This window comes from Dromiciops gliroides, chromosome 1 (assembly GCF_019393635.1).
Source record: "Dromiciops gliroides isolate mDroGli1 chromosome 1, mDroGli1.pri, whole genome shotgun sequence".
In the NCBI taxonomy this organism is placed as follows: domain Eukaryota; kingdom Metazoa; phylum Chordata; class Mammalia; order Microbiotheria; family Microbiotheriidae; genus Dromiciops; species Dromiciops gliroides.
The window spans coordinates 107,062,885-107,089,481 of NC_057861.1; positions in this window are offsets into that span (position 1 = coordinate 107,062,885).

A 26,597-nucleotide genomic window follows, 5' to 3' on the forward strand; every position below is an offset into this window, starting at 1 on the left:
AAGAATATTGTAGCCAAATTCTAGAGCTCCCAAATAAAGGAGACTATGTTGCAAGCAGCCAGAAATAAAAAAAAAATCAAGTATTGTGGAGCCACAGTCAGGATAACACAAAATTTAGCAGCTTCTACATTAAAGGATAAGAGGGCTTGGAATATGATATTCTGGAGGGCAAAGGAACTGGGATTACAACCAAGAATCAACTAGCTAGCCAAACTGAATATAATCCTTCAGGGGAAAAATGGGAATTCAATGAAAGAGAGAACTTTCAGGCATAAAAAGACCTGAGCTGAATAGAAATTTGACTTTCAAATACAAGACTCTAGAGAAACATAAAAAGGCAAACAGGAAAAAGAAATCATTAGGTTAATTAAAAGATTAAATTGTTTACATTCCTACATGGGAAGATGATACTTATAACTCATAAGAACTTACTCATTACTTGGGCAGCTAGATGGAGAATGTTTAGACAGAGGGCACAAGTACGAGTTTAATATGAAGGTATGAAATCCTTAAAAATTAAATTAAGCAAAAAAATCAAATCAAATTAAATTAAGGGGTCAGAGGAATGCACTGGGAGAAAGAGAAAGGGAGATGTGGAATGGTGTAAAGTATCTCACATAAAAAAGCAAGAAAAAGCTTATGGAATGGAGGGGAAGATGGGGAAGGTGCTGGGGAATGAGTGAACTATACTCTCATCAGAATTGGCTTGAAGAGAGACTAACATACACACTCAATTGAGTATAGTAATCTATCTTACCTTGTAGGAAAGTAGGAGGGGAAGGAGATGAGGGGGTGAAAGAAGGGAGGGGAGATTGGGGAGGGGGCTGTCAGAAGCAAAACAATTTTGAAAAGGGAAAGGATAAAAGAAGATACAGAATAGAGTAAATGGCATGAGGAGGAATAGGATGGAGGGAAATACAGTTAGCAATAGTAACTGTGAAAAAATTTTGAAGCAAGTTTGATAAAGGCCTCATTTCTCAAACACATAGAGAACTGAGTCAAATTTGTTAAAATAAGAACCATTCCCCAATTGATAAATGGCCAAAAGATATGAACAGTTTTCATATGAAATAATAGAAGCTATCTATAGTCATATGAAAAAATGTTCTTACTCACTATTGATTAGAAATATGCAAGTCAAAATAATTCTTGGGTACTACCTCATACCTATAGGATTGAATAACAAGACAAAAGAGGAAAATGTCAAATGTCATAGGGAACATGGGAAAATTAGAGATTAATGCACCATTGGTAGAGTTTTAAACTGATTCAAATATTCTGTAGAGCAATTTGGAACTGTGGCCAAAGGGCTATAACACCATGCATACTCTTTGACCTAGTAATACCACTACTAGGTTAGTATCCCAAAAGATATTAAAAAACAAAAAGGTAAAGGACCTATATGTACAAAAAATATTTATGGCAGCCCTTTTCTGGTGCAAATAATTTGAAATTGATGGGATTCCCATCAATTGGGGAATAGCTGAATAAATTGTGGAATGAGATTTTGATGGAACACTACTATGCTATAAGAAATGGTAAGCAGGATGCTCTCAGAAAAACCTGGAAAAACTTATATGGGCTGATGCAAAGTGAAATGTACTGTATACAAAGTAACAGCATTACTGTAAAATGATTAGCTGTGAATGACTTAGCTATACTCAGCAGTACAATAATCCAAAACAACTCTGAAGGATTTATGACAAAAAATAAATCTTTCACCTCCAGAGAAAGAACTGATGGTGTCTGACTACAGACTGAAGCTTATTTTCTTGAGGTTATCTTTTTTGAGGTATTTTTTTTGTCCATTTTCTTTCACAACCTGACTAATATGGAAATACTTTCCATGACTACACATGTGTAACTTATACTGAATTGCTTGCATCCTTAAAGTGGGGAGGGAGGGAGGGAGGAAGAAAATTTGGAGCACAAATTTTAAAAAATGGACATTAAAATTGTTTTTGCATGTAATTGGGGGAAATAAAATTCTAAATAAATGGAAAAAAAGAAGTTGCAAATAAGAAAATTTAGGCTTGATCTAAAAAAATAACTAGGGGAGTAGGTGGCACAGTGGATATAGCACCAGGCCTGAAGTCAGGAAGATATGAATTCAAATCTGATCCTGGGCAAGTTACTTAACCCTGATTGTCTCAGTTTCCTCATCTGTAAAATGATCTAGAGAAGGAAATGGCAAACCACTTCAATATCTCTGTCAAGAAAGCCTCAAATTGGACCACAAATAGTCAAGCAGAACTGAAAAATAATTGAACAAGCAAACAACTGACTCATCAAACAGAATTATCACAAAGTGCAATAGCTGCTTGGGGAAATTATAGGTGTACTTTCATTGGAGGTCTTCAAACAAAAACTAGATGGCTTGCCAGGTATGTTGTAGGTGACATTTCCTTTCAGATGCAGTTTGGACTATCTGGCCTCTAACATCCTTCAGCACTGACATTCTGTAATTTTGTAAAGACTTTATCTTATAAATCCCATCCATCATTTCAGCCTATTGAGACCCTTTGGAATTATTTCTGTCATCCAGCATAATATCCATCCCACCCAATGTCATGTCATCTGCAAATTTTACAAGTGTGTGATCTATGTCTTCATTCAAATAATTGATTAAAATGTTGAACAGTATAAGACAATGGACAAAACCCTGTGGTCTTCAATTAATTATTACTCCTCAGGTTCAAGTAAATTTAATTCAAAACCTATTTATTAAATACTTGCTATATTAAAGTCACCCAGCAGATATCTGGGAATATAAAAATGAAAAACAACTATTATACTCAGTGAGAAAATAATTATTAATAATGAATTTCTTGGGGACGCAGAGATCCAGTTTTGTCCTTTCTACCCCCACTTTAGAAAGCCCAGTGCTTGAGAAAGTTCTAATCTCATTCAGGGCTTAATCCTGTTCTGGGTGAGTACAGTAGAAATGGAGAATATATTCTTTTGATTAGCTCAGTGATTTGAGGGGATTAAGCCACACCTATCTGAATGAGCCTTTGCCCCTCAGGGGATCTTCCCCATTAGGCCCTGATGTCATCATGGTACAGCTCATTTTAATAGGGATCACCCTCAGGTCAAGTCAACCAATGAAATTGAATGATACTAGCCAATTACCTTCAATCAGCCTCTTTCAGAACAGGATAAAAGGAAAGAACACATGAGGCTCCTGGCTGGTGCCATTTTGCAGCACACTTGGTCTGTACCCCTGTTGGTTGGTGGGTGCTCTCCTCTTAGGTCAGTGTAGGAAATATAGGGCTCCTGAACTCCACTTGAGGCCATATACTCTCTTAGAGACAATATGGCACCAGGGGGTTTTCTGCTTGTATTAAATGTCACATGGTCAATTATTTTCTAACATTTAATATTAATTAATAATAAATGATTACTGTCCAAATAAGTGCAATAACCATTATTATATAAGTAGCAATATTTTAGAAATCCCAGCCAAGTCCCCCAATAACTTAAATAACACAATTTGTCAATCACAAAATACAGTTGGCAACCACATAATTTATATAACACACCTCTCAAGGAACATGCTGGATAGCAAGGAAGCAAAGTGAAGTGAGGAAAGAAAGAATATAACATATAGCAAGTAATTTAATAAGTAAAAGAAAAAATCTAGACAAAGTACTTCAGAAAATCAAAGTAAGAGAAAATGCCTTCAACTGGAACTTTCAGAAAAGGATTCATAGAAGAAATAAAACTTAATTTGAATCTTGAAAGAAGTTGATAACAATCCATAATCACTTTAGGGAGACTTAAAATTTATAAACATTTTTGTTGTTGTTTTTTATTTTTATTTTTTACTTAGTTGTGTCTGACTCATCATGGACCCATGGTCCATAATGTCCATGGGGTTTTCTTGGCAAAGATACTGGAATTGTTTATCATTTCTTTCTCCAGTGTATTAATACAAAGAAAAATTAAGTGACTTTCCTAGAGTCATATAACTCATAAGTATGTTAGGATGGATTTGAACTCAGATATTCCTGACTCCAGGCTCAGTGTTCTTTTCATTAACTTGTAGGGGCCAAATATAATATGGGGAGAATTCATCGGGTGACTCGCCATAATATTGGGGTTCTTAAAATAATGAGGGACCTCTAGGTCCAAAGTTTTCTCCCTTCCAAACTGCCTTTTTTTTAGTTATTTCTCCCAGGCCAATAACAAAGGAGATTAACAGCCTCTTTTCCACAAACAAATCAGGTTTTATTAATGGGAATAAAATACACAGCAAAGGTGAAATTAATTAAGCCAATGACAAGGGAATAGGGAAAGAGAAAAATGTATAAGCTCCCTGTCTCTGGCAAAGACTGACTCAATCCAAAAAGTTGCTTCCAGCTCAGCTAATTCAAAGAGCTGGACTCATTTTTATTAACTCACCACCTGGAGTCCATAGTTTCAATAGGAAACAGCTGTGCAGCCCCTCTGCAGTCTGCTCTCAGAAGCTCACTGACAGGAAAGACCAGCTCCCCTCAGCAAGCATTCCCTTTTCTACTTTTACTCTCCCTCCCCCAAAAGGGGATGTCAGAGAGTGGTTCCCCTGCTGACATCAGCAGCATACATCACTCAGGGCAGGCCAGGTGTGGCCCATATCTAATCATCCCAAATAGGTACCTAGCCAGTTTCCCAAACAGTACTAGATCATTCAGGCGGGACCCCCTGGGCATCTGTCAAATTTGTTATTTTATCACAAACTCATGTAGCTGCCCCAAAGCAAACAATGCATACATCATTTTAGTTACTTCTCAACATGATTTAATGAGGTAAATGTTACAGGTGTCATTATTCCCATTTTACAGATGGATAAATTGACACTTAATAATGACTCAAGCCACATAGTTGGGAAGTATTAAAGTCAAGCTTCAAATCCAAGTCCTCAATTTTCACATCCATCATGCTTTCCACTATATCACACTGTCTGATAATCAACCACTTCCAGATGTACCTGTCCTAGTAGTCCATACCAGTGTAATTTTGCCCACAAAACTAAAAGAGAGATCATGCCAATAGTTTTTGAAATCCATTTGTGTACTTCTAATGACTTTCTGCATTCTACAAGTCTGAGAATCCTATTTTTTTAATCCTATTTTTAAGGATAAATAATTGTTAGTCAATGAATATATACACTTGCTGAGAGGGATCCCAGCTGCCTCCTCCTCTAAGTAATCACAAGTCATTGGTACCTGTTTCAGGCTGAGAATGTGATTTCTACCCACATACTCATTTCAAGACTATTCCATTATGACCAAACAATTTTGACATACTAAATAATTTATTCCAATGAGACATTTCATTCATTTCAGCTTTCAACTGATATTTATCAGGAGCTTGTTAGTTATAGTGCCCTAGGTTATCATAAACACTTTAGTGGGGAGAAATCCCTAGAAACTGAGAGAAATATAGACATTAATAAAGACGCATTCTTTACCCTCAAAAAGGCTATGTTCTAGGAGTAGGAGTGATAAGTATACACAAATCAGCTTGTTACAAATTCTATGATAAATCTATGAGTATAACCCCAGTATCCCACCCTTCATTACTAATAAAATATAAGTTACTTCAAGGGAGGATTGTGTGTTTTTGCTATTGTTTGTTTTGTTTTTTTTATCGTTATCCATAGGGCCTAAAAATGTCTGGCACATAATAGTAACTTACTAAATGTGTATTTACTATGTTGAATTGAATCATATAAGGCTTGTTTAGAGGGCTATGAGATAAAATGAGGAAGAGATCACTTCTCATTGTAGAGTAGGGATGGTCAGGGGAAAGTTCTTGAAGGAGGTGAAATCTGAGTTGAATCTTGAAGAATAAATAGGATTCTTATTCCTTTTGCTCATTCTACCTTCTAGCTTCTCTACCTACCTTTAAGTTTCAGCTAAAATTCAACCTTCTTCAAGAAATCTTCACGAGTTATCTTTAATCTTAGTACCTTGTCTTTGAGAGAATTTGAGGGGCACAGTGGATAAAGCACTATCCCTGGATTCAGGAGGACCTGAATTCAAATCCAGCCTCAGACACTTGAAACTCACTAGCTGTGTGACCCTGGGCAAGTCACTTAACCCTCATTGCCCTACAAAATGAGAGAGACAGAGAGAGAGAGAGAGAGAGAGAGAGAGAGAGAGAGAATATGCCCAATTTGTTCTTGCATACAGCTTATTTGTTGTCCATAGTTGTTGGCATTTTGTTTCTTTTTGGGAGCAGGGACAATGTTTTTTTTTTCCTTTATATCCTCAGTTCCTGGCTTTTATTAAGGTGCTTTATCAATTCTTATTGACAGGCTGACTAACTGACTAATGATGTTGTATATTATGCTTATGTGTCCTGTTCCTCTGTTTCTGGAAAGCATTTTTAATTTTCACTCTAGATCTTTAAATACCACTTTGTGAAGTCACAAAGAGTATTTATCAGGTCTGCCTTCCTTTTGTAGAGGAAGAATAATCTCTTCCTTTGAAATGATGAACTCTCCAAGGAGCTTCTTGACTGCCTTCATTATATGACATATTCAGTGATAACTGAACACTTAAAAAAAGAAAGAAATGCACAGGATGAAAATGACAGTCTAGACGGTTTAGAGGAAATATGCCTTTAAATTGTCAGGTACTTCCATGGGAGGCATAGACATATTAGGTTTCAATTCATCCATGCTCTTTACAAATAAAAATGTGGTGAGCCTACTTTTTAAAACACCCTGGTGGGGAGAAGGAAAAAAGGAGTCTAAATTTTCAAGCATAATTAAAAATGATGGCTACATTCAATTCACTTCTGCGTTTTCCCAGAGCAGGTTTGGCTCAGGCTTTTAACTCCTGTGGCTCCTTGGTTCTAAATTCCAAGCATTCATCTTGCCAAAGAAATATAGTAGAGTCTAGGGAATGGAGACCTGGATGTATAACAACAAGGACTGGGTTTGAGTCCCAGATCTAAGACTTAGGAGCCTTTTGACCCTGGGCAACCCAATTCAATAACAAGCATCAATTATGTGCCCACCATATACCAGGCCCTGTACTATGTACTAAAGACACAAAGAAAACAAGATAGTCTCTTCCCTCAAGGAGCTTACATTATACTGGAGGAATGCAACACAAGTTAGTAAATACAAAGTCATTTCAGTACAGTGAAGAGAGAACAATCAACTAGTGAGATCAGGGAAAGCTTCCCATAGGAAGGGAGCACCTGAGTTAAACCTTAAAGAGAGATGAAAAGGGAGAGCATGCCAAACATGGAGGAATACCCTTGGGAAAAGGCATGGAGGTAAAAGATTAAAAAAGATAAAACCTGTACATATGAAATAATTCATAGGCCAGTTTGGCTAGAACTATGACATAGCTATAGAATGAAAGGAAAGCAGTTTGGAAAGATACTTTTAGCAAAATTGTGAAGGGCTTTAAATTAAAAAGGACTTTGTGTTTTGCATTGTAGACAACAGAGAGATGCTTATGCTCTTTGGCCAGGGGAGTTAGATATTTGGATCTGTGCTTTGAAAATATCTATTTGGCATCTGTGTGGAGAATGAATTTAAGAGGGGAGAGACTAGCATCAGAAGACCTATCAATCAAACAACTGGCATTTATTACACCTCTTTTATGTTCTAGGCACCGGCTATCACCTGGGGATACAAATGTCAAAGTGAAACAATCACTGAAATCAATGAACTTATATTTTACTGTGACCAATTAGAACCTCAGTTTCATCATTGGTAAAATGGGGGCATTAAAACTTGTATGGCCTATTTCATATGAGGAAAGCACTTGGAAAACTGTAAAATATTATGGAGCCATGAATTATTTTGATGTGTTTTATTGGCAAAAGGTTTGCACTTTCCAAGCTATAAGCAGGTATGTTTGTATACCAATTTGCATTATATCAGAAGATTTCAAGGATTCTAATGTTTTAGATAAACATTCACACAACAAGGAATGTGTTTGACATTTTTTAAAGAAAGATGGAAAGACATTTTAGGGAAAACTTTTAAAATATTGAATAGGTAACAGAATAGTAGCATGCAGTCTAATTAATCCTACATTACCTTCATAAAATAAGAAAAGATCGGATATCGGGAGGAATTTAAGAGATTATCTAGTATAATCCTCTCAATTCACAAGAGAAGAAATTGAAGTACAAGTAAATTTCCTCAAGGTCATAGAACTACTTACCAGAATACCTAGGAATCAATAAATCAATTAATCAACAAGCATTTATTAAGGGCCAACAATGTGCCAGGCAGTGTGCTAAGTACTGGGTATAGAAAGACAAAACAAAATAGTTCCTGTTCTTAAGGTGATTACATTTTATTGGGGGGGACACTCATACCCATACATAAATAGATATGAGATAGTTTTGTAGTAGATGCAAAAAGGGAAACACACTAGCAATAGGGTTGGGGATTAGGAAAAGCTTCATCTAGAAGGTGTCAGTCGTTAAATATTTATTAAGAACCTACTATGGGGCAGCTAGGTGGCACAGTGGATAAAGCACTGGCCCTGGATTCAGGAAGACCTGAGTTCAAATACAGCCTCAGGCACTTGAGACTAGCAGTGTGACCCTGGGCAAGTCACTTAACCCTCATTGCCCCACAACAACAACAAAAAAGAGCCTACGAAGTTCCAGAAACTCTGCTCAGTACTGGAAATATGAAGAAAGAAAAATATAATCCCTGCTCTCAAGGAGCTCACAATCTAGTGGGGAAGACAGCATGTAAAGATTATTACAAAAAAGCTATATGCAGGATAAATCGGAAATAATCAGTACAAGCAACAAACTAGAGGCAAGGAGAATCAAGAACATCGAACTTTAGATAGAACTTAAAGAAGTAAAGGAAGCCAGGAGGTAGAAATGGGGAGAGGGGGATTCCAGGTATGGAAAACAGCCAATAAAAGTTCTCAGAGTTGGGATGGAGTGTCTTTTTTGAAGAACAGCAAGGAGGCCAGTGACACAGAACTGCAGGAGAGGTGGGGTGAACAAGATATAAGAAGATTGGAAAGAAAGGAGGGAGTCAGGTTATTAAGATGCTTGGATGGCAAAGGGAGGATTTTATATTTGATCCTGGAAGTAATAGGGCCCCCTGGTATTGATTGAATGGAGGGTGGGTGACATCATTAAACATGCTTTCAGGAGATGATTTTGACAGCTGAATAGAGGACTGAATGAAGTAGTGAGGGCCTTGAAGCAACCAGCTTCAAGATAGCAACCAGCTTGTTATTACAATAGTCCAGGTAGGAGGTGATAAAGGTTACAGAAAATTAGTCTGGTAGTTGTATTCAGGATGAATTGTAACGGGGAGAGACTTTAGGCAGAGAGACTAATATATTTGACTTGTATTCAGGAAAAATTCTAGATCACAATATTAAAGGGATTTTTTTGAGAACCTAGAAAGTGTAACACTGATCATTAAAAGCATATCTAAGGAGATTTGGTACCTCTGAGCCATGTGCTTTGTGCCTATCTCCCCATGAGAAGTCCAAGGATTTCTTTCATGGTTTCCCTTCCCCCACCCTTCCCTTCCCTTGCTTCTAAAGAAACTACCACCGTATTCTAACTAAAAAAAAGCATATCTAAAATCTGTTTATATGTGTGTGTGCATGTGTGTGCATATTGTTTCCCTCATTAGATTGTAATCTCTATGAAGGCAGCAATTGTCTTTTGCTTCTTTTTGCACTACAGAGTGCATAACATGTATTTATTAGAGGTTGATTGATTGATAAAATCTATGAAATTCACAACTTTGATTCTTATGTCTTAGAGTTCACAACAGTGCCCAGGAATCAAGTTGGAGGCCAGCATTTTATATGGGAGAATTGGGACCTGGTTGTGAACAGTAGTTATGGAGCAAAAGGAAAGCCCTCCCCATCTTAAAGTATCTCCTTTGTCCAACTGCCCCTGAGTCTAAAATTTCACCTTTAGAAAGGGATGAGATTTGTTTTGCTCAATCTCAGTGGGCAGAACTAGAAACAAGAGGCAAAGGGTGTAGAATGGAAAAATATTTTATGTAGGGAAAGTATTCTTTTTTTTTTTTTTTGCGGGACAATGGGGGTTAAGTGACTTGCCCAGGGTCACACAGCTAGTAAGTGTCAAGTGTCTGAGGCTGGATATGAACTCAGGAACTCCTGAATCCAGAGCCGGTGCTTTATCCACTGCGCCACCTAGCTGCCCATGGGAAAGTATTCTAAACAGTGGGAGCTATACAAAAGTGGAACATGCTTCCCTGGGAAATGGAGGATTCCAGAGCTATCAATAGCAATTCTAGCACCTAGGTAAGCACCACAAAATGTACCCAGGGAAATATCACGTAAAAGGAGTTTAAGGGGGAAGCTAGATGACACAGTGGATAAAGCACCGGCCCTGGATTCAGGAGGACCTGAGTTCAAATCCAACCTCAGACACTTGACACTTACTAGCTGTGTAACCCTGGGCAAATCACTTAACCCTCATCGCCTCACAAAAAACAAAACAAAACAAAAACAATAAAAGGAGCTTATACATCAAGATACCAGTCACTTTCCAAGGGGTAGACCAGGGAAACCACAACATGTTGGAAAGAGATACATTGGGGGTACAATGAGTGAATTTTAAAGAAGATCACTGGGTAAAAGAACAGGGTGGCAATGAATCAGGAAGAAGCTCAGAACCTCAAGTACTTTCCTATATTAATTATCCTTGCAAAGTATGTGCCAAGTTTATTATTTCTACCTATTAAAGTGCAAATGTTGCCAGAGGCCTAGATTTCTATACCCTAAGGGGAAAAACCTAGTCATCCTGCCCTAGTTACAGTTCTAGTGGGTTCCTTTTACTTAAATTTTCAAGCAGTCATTGGATAACATGTTGGGAGTTTTGTATTAGATGGCTTCTGAGCTCCCTTTCATTTCAGTGATTCTGTTATTCTCTAGGCCCTTGTTCTATGATTCATTTGCATTATAGCAGTGTTTCCCAAAGCTTTGTCATTTTGTTCTCTATTTAGCTCCAATTCACTTATGTGTTACTTATTTTTCTTTCTTTCTTTTTCTTTTTCTTTCTTTTTCTTTTTCTTCCTTTTTTTTTGTGAGGCAATTGGGGTTAAGTGACTTGTCCAGGGTCACACAGCTAGTAAGAGTCAAGTGTCTGAGGCCGGATTTGAACTCAGGTCCTCCTGACTCCAGGACCAGTGCTCTATCCACTGTGCCACCTAGCTGCCCCATACTTATTTTTCTAATGTATATACATGTTACTGTAGTAAATGAAATATAAATTCATTTTTAAAAAGTATTACATTTTACAGCAATGTAGGTACCTGAAATGTGGAATGCATTCAGGAAATCCTCATGAACCCCTACACCTCTATACCAATGGCTAATCTCTGTATTCTATATTATTTTTTGCATTCCAAGGCAAACTAAAAAGAATGCTCTGTAATAATCTCAGAAATTAACAAAATTATTTATATTAACAAGTAATGTCAGAAATTTACAAATACAAACATTTCCAAATTGATTTGCCTTCCACTCAGGAATGACACCAGAAAAATCCCATCTTCTAAGGAATAGTTTCCCATCTCTGTCTTGAAATTTAAACTTATAGGCCAGAAAAACTCAGCCAATGCCTAAGTAGTATGAAGTGTTACAAAGCTTCCATAAAACATGAGGCATAGAAAATTTGACCCTTATGTGACTTGTTTCTCCCCTCTTACACCCTATGCTCAGCTCATCTGAGGGGTTTTTTGAACAATAGTTCAGAGAATTAAACTTTGGATGAAGATGTTTCCAGTATAGTTCTCTCACATACACATACAAAAGAAGGGGGAAAGAAAGAAAGAAAGCTTTTGAGTACACTTCTGCCACAACTGCTTATTTAGTCTAATGTTATCTCCAGTCCACACTTATCATTCATTCATCTTTTCTACTCTTTACCCTGTTCACATCTCACTCCACCTGTGCCCTGTGGTGCCCCAAAACCTAGATGGAAGCAGCTTCCTCAAAAGGCCCCAGGAATCCTAAAACAAACTTGACTCTCCTCATTGCTTATGAATCCAAGGATCCTCTTTTCTCCCAGGAAGAGAATCCAAGTCTCTGATCCTTGGGAGTTCATTGAAAGATTCTGTGATCCAGGGAGTTTTTCAAGTCTCTGTGATCCTGAGTCTTAGAGTTTCAGGGTAGCAGTCACTTTTGTCAACATATTTCTTCTCAATCAATGGGTTACATTGACTATTGTAAGGGTCAAATTTAATAATGGAAAGATTTAATTGGGTGGCTCACCTTAATATTGGGTAAGAAAAGAAACAGCCTCTTTCAAAAACAAAACAGGTTTATTAATAGGAACAAGTTTAAAACGCTATATCTGAATCACACAAGTGAGATTAATAGAGAAACAATGTATAAATTTCTGGGGTAAAAAGGCCACAGTCACCTGAACCTGCCTACAGCCCAGCTTGCTCCAAAGAGCTTTGCCTAAAAAAACCCCAAACTTACCACACCCGAAATCTGTAGCTTTAAGGAAAATCAGCTGTACAGTCTCTTCTGTTTTTGTCTGAATGTCAAACACCAGCAGCCCCTCTAAAATGTCTGCCTTCCTTCCCCTTTTATCTCAGAACCCCTCTAACTAATTGCCTTTTAACTTCTTATCCCTCCCTCTAACTGAACTTCAACTATATCTCTGACTTTTCCACAGGAAGGGGAGGGGCGGTTCTTAGCCATGCCAAGTCTCTGATTGGCTCAGCGCACCCACATGGGCTGTCCCCATTATAATCTAGCCAGACCCACATGGGTGTGGGAAAGCTATTAGAGAAGCTATTAGTTACATAGTTTCAATAAATGTTACCTGTGGTCAGAGTTCCTCTTGTTTGTTCAATTATCTTACATTTTTTCAGTCTGACCATAAAAAAGCAAAGATAGATAGAGCACCGGCCCTGGAGTCAGGAGTACCTGAGTTCAAATCCGATCTCAGACACTTAACAATTACTAGCTGTGTGACCCTGGGCAAGTCACTTAACCCCAATTGCCTCACTAAAAAAAAAAAAAAATTAAAAAAAAAAAAGCAAAGATAGGGTTATGAAAACCCCAAATCACAATTAATTCCTTACACTATCATGAGGGGTGCAAAAATAAGTCTGCATACTTAAATAAATTGGCAAGCATATGGTTTTTGCATTGTATTCTAACACAATACTTGTGGCAGGGGGTGGGGGAAGACTGGCAAACCTCCTTGGAAATTATAACATTTGAAGTCATGTTCAGTTGTTTAGACCTTACATAAATACCTTAGTATTTGTCAGAGCCTATTGAAAACTGCAGTTGAATGAAACGTATTTGATAAGGCAAGGATCAAGGGATCAGTCCAATAATCAGCAGGACCATGTGTGGGAAGATGACCTGAATACCCCTCAATGACATTTTGGGGGAACTGGGATTCCAGGAGAAGGAATGATATGAGGTGGATGACATTGAATACAAATTATACCTACTTCATTATTTTACCCAGAGCTAACTTTGATCAAGGCTTAGTGTCTTACTTATGGCAATAAATAAGTGTATACTGCATTCTCTCACAAGAGGCTCTGAGGAAAAAAAAATTGTAAAATGCAAAGTGCTATGTAAATATGAATCTGTCATACTCTTCCCAACAGAAGTAAGATGAAATTCTGATTCAACAATTACTGATTTTCCCTTTCGTGCAGATTAGTCACTGTTTAGCCTTTAACCCTAACATTTACACAACCCAAAAAGGAGCAGAAATTGAATAATCATCCCCATACTAAATTAGACTCTTTGTGCTAGGTAGACACTATCTCCTTTAAGAAAGGTTCTTTTAAGTCAAACAGCAGGGGTACTTAGGCAGAGTATGCCATTGACTTGCCCATGAAATTAATATTATTATTTTAATTTTTCTGTTTCCTATCAGGATCCGAGCAAAGATATGGTTCGAAGTAAACCTTTTAAGAAGTCTAATAAGCAATTTAGAAAACTAAATACCTAGAAGGCAATCTAAATTAGGAATGACAGGTATTAAACCTTGTTAGCTTCCTCTTCATTTGAAAAGCTAGAACTTATTCCATATACAATTACATGCATATACATGTGTGTATGTATGTATATAGATACATGTGTGTTTATGTATATGTATATTTGGTGGATGGATATATATTTGTATGGAACCTGTGATTTCTTTGACATGGAGAACTTCTGGTGAGGACTCTCCTCAACAAATAAAGATTGGTACCTTCTCTGAAATATATGGTCAGAGAGAGATGCCTGGGGATATCAAGAGATTAAGTGCCTTGTCCAGAGTCACACAGCCCATATATGTCAGAAGCAGAACTTAAACAAACGTGTTTCTGACTCCTAGGGCAGTTCTCTATCCACTGTATTACACTATAATGATTCTCAGCTACCTAAATATGTGGCTATATAGCCAGCTAAACGTGTTTATTTTATTTACATGTTGGTGATATAGATGTAGATTAGATATAGATGTAGATGACAGATATAGGTATAGATAGATAGATGAAAGAGATAAAAAGAGATAGAGATATAGGAATACATATATAACTCTAGCTGGACAAGCAAACACACTTATGTAATGTGTGTGTTTTCACACACATAGCCATATATACACACATGTGCTTGTCTGTATGTATCTATATCTATATAACTACATGTGTGTACATATAAGTTGCATGAATATACATATATGTATCTATGCATGTGTGTACATGAAGTAGGACCATCCTGGCAAAGTGGAGAGAACACTGAGTTTGAATTTAAGAAGGTCTAGGTTCAAATACTGCTTTTGACGCTAGTCGTGTGGCCAGGGGCAAGTCACTTTATTTCCATGTTCCTCAAGCAATTTATTTACTAAGTCATACACTGATAGTAATCTGCCTCTGAGGGAGTCTCCATAGTAGGAGTATCTAAAACCAATGAAATCACAAGTTCAGTTGTATACATATATTGTGATGCATATATATATATATATATATATATATGTGATGCAATTGGGGTTAAGTGACTTCCTCAGGGTCACACAGGTAGTAAATGTGTAAAGTGTCTGAGGCCGTATTTGAACTCAGGTACTCCTCAATCCAGGGCCGGTGCTCTATCCAGTGCGCCACCTAGCTGCCCTGATGCTTATATATTGTATAAATGCATTTTGTGTGTGTGTGTGTGTGTGTGTGTATGTATATATGTATATATATGTATATATGTATATATATGTATATATATATATGTTGTATGATGTAAATAAAGTAAAATAGCTGGCTTTGTTACCATTTCTAAAGTGTTTTAAGATTCGTAAAACACTTTAAAATACTTCATTTGATTCTTGCAACTATCCTGGGAGGTAGATGCTATTATTATCTCCATTTACAAATAAGGAAGCTGAGCCAGAGAGAGGTTTAATGCTTTTCCCAGGATCACACAGCTAATAGGAAGCAGAAGCTGGATTTTACCTTACATCTTCCTGATTCCAAATTCAGCACTCTATCTGCTATTCTACATAACTGCTTATAAATGGAGGTACCTAGGTGTTATAGAGGATAGAATACTAGACCCAGGTTCAGGAAATCTGCTTTCAAATCCAGCTTATATACTTATAAGTGTTGACTCTGAGCAAGTCACTGAATTTCTGTCTGCTTCACTTTCTTCATATATATATATTCATACATGATAAATACACATGTACATACAGAATACATACATGTATAGCTTGTACTAAGGCACTACGCTCAGAAATAGGGTTACAGAGAAAATGTAGAATCAACACCTATCTGCTGATCTATGTAAATAGATCAATAGATAGATGATAGATAGATAGATAGACAGACAGAAACATATGTGCCTACGTTTTTATCTCTATACTCCACTAACACTTGTAGAATGTTTGAAAATGTTAGAAAAGCCTAAATCCCAGTCTTGATAGAGACAGGATATTTGTAAAGGCTCATTATCAGAAGACCATCCACCAGATAATGATTACTTGATTTTCAGTTACAGGAACTCATGAAGATTATCTACTTGGATGTGGAAGAAGGATTAGAAACAGAATCAGTAGAAATACATATAAGGATGGCATAATGAATCTTTCAAGGTGATATATACACATACATACAGATATGACTTTACTTCAAAATGAAAAATAATCTAGAAATAAAATAAAATAAATTAAACAAAACTGTATTTTTCTTCAATAATGAATGATTAGGCAGCTCAAAATGTCAAAATCTGCTTATAATGGTAACAGTCGTTGGATCAGACTCTTGCATAAGTGACTTGATGCCAGAGAATTAAGACTGAGACAATATGCCCAAAGCATTTATTTTATATTAGATATATAAATATATAGTAACCTCACATATGTATGCATATAAACATATAATTTATATATAGCCTACATACATTTCTTTGTAACCTCTCTTCTACTACTTATCCTCTTTCCTTTCCACCTCCATTTCCTAGCCTAAGCCTGTTTCTTTTAGTTCTAATATCATTAAATCTTTGATAAAACCTTCTCTGAAAGCACTCTGCTTTTCCATAAACTCTTTGTTTCATATAGATCCCGAGTGAGCAAATTCCAAAAAGGCCAAGATAATTACACAAAAGCCCTTGGCATTCATTCCACAGAAATGAGCCTTGCATTCTTTTTGCCAATCTTCCAAGTCCACTGAAGAGCTCTGGAACAACTATAGCAATAATAGTGATCAAAGTTAGGTGAGGTTTTTTTTGAACTGGTCTTGATCCTTAAGTTGAGATTTTTTCCAGAAGAGTGGCTTTCTATATCTTTTGTTAACTTTATTAGCTGCACAGACCTGGCCCAGAGGCAAAACACTGTGGGGACAAGGAATGGACTTGTTATTCTTATGTTAATTTTGTATGCCATGGTAACAAGTATACAAATTACTAGGATTCAAAAGAGAGTCTGATCAGGACAAAGGAAAGAGCCAGACCAAAACTATGAGGTGGAGAGAGAGAACATTTTCAGCTGAAGAGTAGGGAAGGTTAGGAAGGATTCATTAAGAAGTAACCTCTGGGGCAGCTAGATGGCGCAGTGGATAGAGCACTGGCCCTGGAGTCAGGAGTACCTGAGTTCAAATCCAGCCTCAGACAGGTAACACTTAGTAGCTGTGTGGCCCCGGGCAAGTCACTTAACCCCAATTGCCTCACTAAAAAAAAAAAAAAAAAAAAAGAAGTAACCTCTGAGGCAGCTAGGTGGCACAGTGGATAGAGCACTGGCCCTGGAGTCAGGAGTACTTGAGTTCAAGTCCGGCCTCAGACACTTGACACTTACTAGCTGTGTGACCCTGGACAAGTCACTTAACCCCAATTGCCTCACTTAAAAAAAAAAAAAGAAGTAACCTCTGTACTGATGATGAGTGAGATGAGCAGAACCAGAAGAACATTATACACAGAGTCATCAACATTACGTGTTGATCAACTGTGATAGACTAGATTCTTCTTACCAATCCAATGGTACAAGAAAGTTCCAAAGGACTCATGATGGAAAAGCCTCTCCAAATCCAGGAGGAAAAAAAAAAAAAAAAGGAACTCTGGAATATGGATGCTGATCAGACCATACTGTTTCTGTGGATTTTGCTGCTGTTGTTTTTCTGTTTTGAGGTTTTTTCCTTTTTGCTCTGATTCTTCTCTTATAACATGACTAATGCAGAAATATGTTTAATTTTATTATGTATATATAACCTATATCAGATTACCTGTTGTCTAGGGGAGGGAGGGGAGGGAGGGAGAAAAATTTGAAATTTGAAATTTTATATTAACAAATGTTGAAAACTATCTCTATATGTATCTGGAAAATAATAAGACACTATTATTATTTTTTTTTAAAGAAGGAGCAGCTAGGTGGTGCAGTGGATAGAGCACTGGCCCTGGAGTCAGGAGGACCTGAGTTTAAATCCAGACTCAGATACTTGAAATTTACTAACTGTGTGACCCTGGGCAAGTCACTTAACCCCAATGGCCTCACCAAAAAAAAAAACAAACGCAAAAAAACAAAAAAGAAAAAAGAAGTAGTCTCGGTGGCGCAGTGGATAAAGCACTGGCCTTGGATTCAGGAAGACCTGAGTTCAAATCCAACCTCAGACACTTGACACTTACTAGCTGTAACTTAACCCCAATTGCCTCACACACACACACAAGAAGAAGTTACCTCTGTGTTTGGGCTTTGCATGAAGAGAGGGACTTCAACAGATGACAGAAGGAAAATGTTGGGGGTGGTATGAATGAATTTATTCTAGTCATGAAAGAAGGCTAAAACAAAGAAACAAAGAAATGGAGCAAGCAGTCAAAGAATGGGTAGCTCTTTTTTGGCTGAAATGAAGCCTATGGAAAAGGAAATCATGAGAAATAAGGCTCATTCAGTTTACTAGGTGTGTCTAATTTGCCAGACCATACCTGATGGCATTGTGTCGTCAAAACTACAAGATCACAGAGATCATCTGATGCAGTTCTCATATGAAATGTGAATCCTCTCTACAAAGTACCTCAAATCCAAATTGTACCTAAATAATCCCAGGAAGGGAGCACACATTCTGTTGTTGGAAAGCTTTAATTCATTCAGAAATTTATCTTTATTATAAAGCCCAATTCTGTTTCTTTGAAGCTTCAATAAATAGTTCCTAGTTCTTTCCTCTGGTCCCCCAAAAGTGGTAAGTGGAGTGGGGAAACCACTTTAAATCCTCTTCTGACAATCCTTTATGCATTTGAAGACAGTTGACACTTTGCACTCCACATACAACCATGAAATATTCTACACATTTTTAAAAAAAGTAATTTCAAACAATCTTCATAGGTTGTAGTTTTGAGCCCTTTCACTCTATTGGTTATCCTCTTTTGAATTCATCCCATTTTGTCTTTGTTCTTCCTAAAATGAGGAGTCTGGAACTGAACATAATAATATTCCACATGCATGTTGACCAGGTAAGCATACAATGTCACATTCCCTCTCTCACTGTGGACAATATACTTCTCTTACTGTCCAGGCAGCTAGGTGGCATGATGGATAGAATTCGGAGCCTGGAGTAAATAAGAATTGAATTCAAATTTGACCTCATCTATTTGCAATGTGACTCTGAGCAAATCACTTAACCTAAGTTTCCCCAATTGTAAGATGGGGATGATAATAGTACTTAACTCCCAGAGTTGTTATGAAGATCAAATGTCATAACATTTGTAAAGTGTTCAGTGCACAGTGACTGACTCATACCAGGTGCCCTTCCCTTCTTAATGTAGCCTTTGAGTGTATGAGCATTTATAAACTTCTATTTCATGAGGTTGATGAGTATTAAACTTGGAGTTCACTCAAAACTCCAGGCATTTTACAAACTACAGAATTTAATTAATTATATATAACTACTAGTATATCATTAGATATAATACACCAAATTATATAAAGTGCTTCACAAACTTGTATCATACTTTGCATGGCAATTGTTATCCTCATTATGAGATAAGCAATCTAAAGTTCAAAGAGAGGTGACTTGTCTATGTTCATGTAGTCAGTAATTGTTAGAGTCAGTATTTGAACTCAGGTTTTTCTGACTATAGCTAGGGCTTACTACACATTACAATGTGCATCCTCAATCAATAATGATATTTATTCTTTTTCACATGGGCTTATGTCTAGATGTTTATTGTGCTTGTCCAGTTGATTTTATTTTTTACTCAATTGCAGGAATTTACATATATCCCTATTAAATATTCTTAATAGGATTGGTCTATTGTTCTAACCTGTCAAGACATGTTTGCTTTCTGATTCTATCATTTACCTAATTAGAGATCCCTCATGGATTTGAGTCATTCACAAATTTATTAATCATGCCATCAGTGCCTTCTTCAAATTGCTGATAAAAATGTAGAACCAAACATTACCAGTGACAATCATATAGGGGTATTATTATTATTATCTTCTCCAAGCTCTATATGAAGCATGAATCTCTCTAGAAGACCTTTGACAACTAACTGGTCATTCAGATTTTGCTTAAGTAAAGGTAGAAATAAAGAGATTACAGTTCAAAAGGGTAGCCCATTCTACTTTCAGCTTTGGTATTTTAAAAAGTATTTTCCTTATATTAAGCTAATAATATGCTCTATACATACATGTATATGTGTGCATATATTCATTCAATCAGCAAGCATTCATTAAGCATTTACTATGTGTAAGGCTCTGGGAATACAAAAATTAAACAAAATAAAAACAGTGCCTTCCTTCACAAAGATTATATTCTGCTGAGGGAGTAAGCATTTAAACAGAAAAATATAATTTGTTCATCCAAGTTCATATGTAACTCATGACATTTATTATATCATATATTAATAGGAGGAAACATTAATGGTAGGGAAAACTGGCCCTGAAAGGAGAACTAGGTTCTGTAAAAAAAAAATATTAGTAGTAACTATATCTAATCTGGAAAAATTTATAATTTTAGACTTATGAAAAATTATAACTATGTGAAAAATTATAGGTTTAGAAAAATTATAATTTGGCTGTAAGTCCTGCCACGGTCGCCATTAAAAGGTAAAAATATTTTTGAATGACTAGGGTTAATTTGGGGGGCTAATGCTGATTGGGGTACTTAATCTGGGACTGTTGACTATTTGGCTATCTGACTGCTATTAACTTAGTATTGGCCATTTATAAAGTTCCACCACGCTGCTCCCAAATTGATAAGCTAAAGATTAAGAAGCCTCTTAACTAAATAATCAAAGCAGAGTTTATTTATGAGATACTATTTAAAATTAAGAATACGGGGAAATAAAATGTGCAACCTGACTGCATTGTGGGTGTGTCTCTTTCCACTGAGTCTCTTTCCCACCTGCTGGCCTGGACCTTCTTTAATACAATAAGGGCCTTAGCCGCTTCCTGCCTCAGGGCACATTATACTTTCCCTGCTCAGCTACTTTCTTCTAACTCCTCTCAATCTTCACTTTCTCCAACCTGTACCCTGTGCTGACTGCTTCTGTGCTCTCTGCTGCCTCCTGGTCAGTCTGTCTGTCTGTCTGCTCCGTCAGTCTGCCCTTTGCCGCCTTTGCCGCTCTTTTAATCTTGTCAGCCAGCCTCCAGTCCTCTTCTCCCTCCTCCTGAGTCTAACTCCCAGGTCTATATATACCTTTTCTTCTCTCCACTCAAATCTCAGGGCTTCCTGCGCCCCCACAGACCAAGCTAATCTGCCAGCCAGGGCTGTGGCTGGTGTGTGTGTGGGGGGTGCTCTCCAGCCTCATGTGCCTCAGGCTACGCCAGAGCCGGGCCTGGATGAGCCCAGGATCTCTCGGATAGCTCCACTCAGGTTGGAGGGAGCTGGGGGCTTTTCCCCCCCAGCTGTCTGACCTGGCATCTTATACAGCCCACTAGGCTTTTTGGCTCAGCTGAAGCTGAGGGGGAGGGGCACCAGCACCTCCCACACAGAAGAGACCCTGAGGGACTAAGGCTTTCTAATCTCAGCTTAAAGGTAGGGTCCCCAAATCAAAATAAATTTCCACAGTTCGAATTCCCTTTTGCTACTTAGTAACTGCAAGATGTTTGACAGGGCATTTACCTTCCCTGGACCTCAGGCTTCCCAGATGCTAAATGAGGGAATTGGACTAGAGGCCCTCTGTAGTCACTTCCATCTCTCTCTCTGTCTCTCTCTGTCTCTCTCTGTCTCTCTCTCTGTCTCTCTGTCTCTCTCTCTCTCTCTCCTCTCTCTCTGTCTGTGTATATAGCTCCACAGCTCTCTATAGTTATCGTTCTGTAATTCTAAGTAAGAGACAGAAGTAAGACTTCAACCCACTTTTGAGTCTGACTCCAAAACCAGGAGTATTTCCACTTAACAAAACTATACAATGGTTACCCCAAATTAACATACAAACATGGGCCACTAAACTATACATTAGGATCCCCAAAGGCCATGTATAGACTTAGAAAACCATATATTGATATGATCTGTTTTATTCTAACTTATTTATTTTCTTAAATATTTCCCAATTACATTTTTTATTTACTTATCTATTTAGAATTTTTCCAAAGTTACATGTAAAAAACAAATTTTTTCACATTGATTTTTTTTAAAACTTTGTATTCCAAATTTTCTTCCTCCCTCCCCCCTATGAAATCAAGCATTTCAATATGCTATACGTGTGCAGTCATACAAAACATCTCTACATTAGATTATAAAAGAAAACAGACAAAATACCTTTAGAAAGAGTAACAAAGAAAATTATGCTTCAATCTGTAGTCAGATACTATCAGTTATTTCTCTGTAGATGGATTTTATTTTTCATAAGTTGTTCTGATAGCATCCTGTTCATCATTTCCTTCACAGTTACTATTGCTAACTGTATTGCCCTCCATCCTATTCCCTCCCCTTGATATTTATTCTAGTTTCTATCTACTTTTACCCTATCCCACTTCAAAAGCGTTTTTCTTTTTACTGACCCCTCCCCCAATCTTCCCTCCCTTCCTTCACCTCTCCCCCCTGATCCCCTTCCCCTCCCACTTTCTTGAAGGGCAATATATATATATTATTATACCCACTTGAGTGTGTATGCTATACCCTCTTTGAGCCAGTTCTGATGAGAGTAAAGCTTACTCATTCCCCCACTCCTTCCCCATCTTCCACTCCACTCCATAAGCTTTTTCTTGTTTCTTTTATGTGAACTATTTTACCTCATTCCACTTTCTTTACCCCATTCTCCCTTTCCCTTTCTTCCAGTACATTCCACTGTGATGATTAAAATCTAATTGTGATGTCTAAAATCTAATGTGTGGTCACCTTAGATTCTTATAGCATCATTCTTTGGGCATTAAATATTTATTAAAGTATATTAGGAGTCAGTAAAGAGAACATGTGTCATTCAAAAGGAAAGAGCCTAGCTCCCTGAACCTGCTGCTCTTACCACAGCCTTCAATAGAAAAAGAGAGATCCCTGGTTCTCTTGAGCAGAAGCTCCCTGTGGGCCCACCCAGGCATGGTCCCTACACACAGCTTCAAGCTAATTGGCTGGTAGCATTGATTGACATGACTTACAGGCATTTCTATGAATAGATGTACAGTTCTATGAATAGATGTAGCTTCCAGAAACTAGTCACATACTTTTTCCTCAATGGGGTGGCACTCTGATTCTCACACCTGTTACCCATTAACTTGATTTTAAAGATGTCATCATGGGGCAGTTAGGTGACACAGTAGACAAAACACCAGGCCTGGACCTAGGAGACCCTGAGCCCAAATCTGGCCCCAGACATGAGCCACCCCACTCTGCCTGCCCCACATAAAAAAAGGATAAACATAAAATAAATGCTTTACAGATATCATCCCTTCATATTCAATTCACACCAAGCCCTCTGTCTAAGTATATTTCCTTTCAGTAGCCCTAATACTGAGAAAGTTCTTATGAGTTAGAAGTATTATCTTCTCATGTAGGAATGTAAACAGTTTAACCTTTTAATATCCCTTATAATTTCTTTTTCCTGTTTACATTTTTATGCTTCTCTAGGGTCTTATATTTGAAAGTCAAATTTTCTATTCAGCTTAGGTCTTTTCATCACACATGCCTGAAAGTCCTTTCTGTCATTGAATTCCCATTTTTCCCCCTGAAAGATTATAACTTCCAAGTCAGCTGTTTTTCCAATGAGATATTTCATATTGCTCTCTATTTTTTATTCATTTGGATTTGCTTAATTTTGTCTTGGCTTATAATAAAGTTATTAGCTTCAATTCGCTATATACTAATTCTTAAGTAATAATTGTCTTCAGAGAGATTTTGCACCTCTTTTTCCATTTGGCCAATGTGGCTTTTCAAGCTGTTGACTTTTTCATGACCCTCCTGCATCACTCTCATTTCTCTTTCCATTTTTCCCTACCTTTCTTACTTTTCCCTCTAACTCTCCAACTTTGTCTTCAAAATCCTTTTTAAGCACTTCCATGGCCTGAAACCAATTCATATTTTTCTTCACAGCTTTGGATATAGGAGCTTTGACTTTGTTATGATCTTCTTCTGAGGGTGTATTTTGATCTACCTCGTCACCAATGAAACTTTTGATGGTCTGCTGCTTTCTCTGCCTGTTTATCTTGCCTTCCTGTTCCTCGGCGTTTAACTCCTTCTTAAAGTGGAACACTGCTTCCAGGATGCACTGGCCCAAGCTACAGGGGGTTTCAGGTGGTAAAATTTAAGGAGAGTCTCATTATCAGCCCACCTGGCCTGTAAGTAACCACAGGCCTGCTTGCTCTTTAACCTGGAAGTAGAAATCTGATTGCAATCTGATTCTCTATGGTCTGCAAGCTTGGAGTTCCTGGGCCCCTTTCCCACTGGGCCTCTGCCACTTGCTGGGCAACATAGACACCCCCATTATTTTCCCCCAGGCAACTGCTGGACCCCTCAATGGTCCATGAGCTGAGATTCAGAAGAAGCCACTGATGCTGAAGATTCTGAAACTCTAGAGGTGGGGCCTTCTTGGGGCTGCACCATACCCTGAGCTCCTCTTTCACTCTGGTATAACAGAGCCCTCCTTCTGAACTTCTAAGCTGTCTTTGACTGGAAAATTATCTCACTCTGTTCTTTTGTGGGTTCTGCTGCTCCAGGAGTTGTCTTATGTAATTTTTTGGAGGTATGAGGAGGGATCTGTTGGGAGCTCCATGCCTGACAGTCTTTCCTCCACCATCTTCTCCCAATTACATTTTAATCTGGTGTTGGCCATATTAGGTAATATTATGAGCCATATGTAGCCCACATATCACATATTTCATATTTATGGTACACACAGTCTCATTGAAACCAGAGAAGACACACTAGATTGGTGGATTCTTAGTAATTGCTCTACTTCCAAACTTGACAAGCAAAATAACACACTGCCCCATCATTCCCAATGCCTAGGCACACTGAACATCATATTGAATAGATATGAATATTTATTAAAAACAATATGATAGATACAAGCATACTTTACATTCGTTTTTCAAAATGTTTTCATTTATACTTTCTCATCTGATTTTCACAACTCTTCTGGGATGTAGACAGGATAACTTCTAATCCATTTCCTCATCTATAAAATGAGAAGGTTTAGACTGTGATCTCTAAGTAATCTTATAACTCTAATGTGTTATCATTTTAGCATCCTTATTTTAGAAAGAAAGCTGTAGTTCAGAGATGTTATGCAAATTTACTAAGGACAGGACTGGAAACTAGACCCTTTGACTTCTCCTGAGTTCCAGGGTTCTTTCTACCCCTACCCCTATATCTATATTATATGAGCATATCTGGTAAAAGAAAGAAAAGAAAGAAACTGATAGCTAAAGGAGATCACTCAAGGCAAGCCCTGCCGTTTGTAACCTGCCTATTCTCATGGATCCTGAAACTGAGCAGTGCCAATATGCCATGGGGTTATAGACAATGATCTTTGAGTCAGAAAACCTAAGTGTGAATTTAGTAAGGAAACCTGAATGTGAAAAGAAGAGGTCTTTATTTGACTAACAAGAAAACACTGAGCAAATCACTTAATTAACCTTGGCTTCAATTTGTTCATCTGTAAAATGGGTTCAATAATAACTGTAATAGCTTTATCACAAAGTGGTATGAAGCCTCAAAACACATAATTATGTAAGGTGCTTTGCAAACTTTATTAAAAGTCTCCATGGCAATTGGGTAGATAGGTGGCACAGTAGGTAGATTGCTGACCTTGGAGTCAGAAAGATTTCTCTTCCTGAATTTAAATCTAGCCTCCGACATTTACTAGCTGTGTGATCCCAGCCAAGTTACTTTATCCTGTTGGCCTCAGTTTCCTCATCCATAAAATGAGCTGGAGAAGGGAGGCAGCTAGGTGGTAAAGTGGATAAAGCACCAACCCTGGATTCAGGAGGACCTGAGTTCAAATCAGGCCTCAAGCACTTGACACTTACTAGCTGTGTGACCCTGGGCAAGTCACTTAACCCTCAATGACCTGCAAAAAAGGGAAAACAAAACAAAACAAAAATAATGACCTGGAGAGGGAAATGGCAAATAATTCCAGTATCTTTGCCAAGAAAACCCTAAATGGGGTTGTGAAGAGTCAGACATGACTTAAAACACTCAACAAAAAACATAGTAATTAAGTTATCCTCAAGATATAGATAAACTAAAACTCAGAGAGAGGTGACTTGCTCATGATCACATAGATGGTAATTGTGAGAGTCAGTATTTGAACTCAGGTTTTTTTCTGACTAAAGGGAGCACTCACAGCACATTGCAATATGGATCCCCTTTTGATAACGACATTACTCTGTCTACTACATAGGACTGTAGAAAGGAAAGCATTTTGTAAACCTTAGACCTCTGTTGTTGTTCAGTTATTTCAGTTATGTCCTACTTTTCATGACCCTCTTTGGGGTTATCTTAACAAGACACTGGACTGGTTTGCCATTTCTTGCTCCAGTTCATTTTACAGGTGAGGAAATAGAGGCAAACAGGGCTAAGTGACTTGTGCACTGTCACACACCTATTAAGTATCTGAGGCCAGATTCAAACTCAAGAGTATGAGTCTTCCTTATTCCAAATCCCTTACTCTATGCATTGAACCACCTTGCTACTTTTCCCAGGCTAGTATTACTGTGGGATTCATTCAGGACCCTCCCATAAACCTGGAATGCAG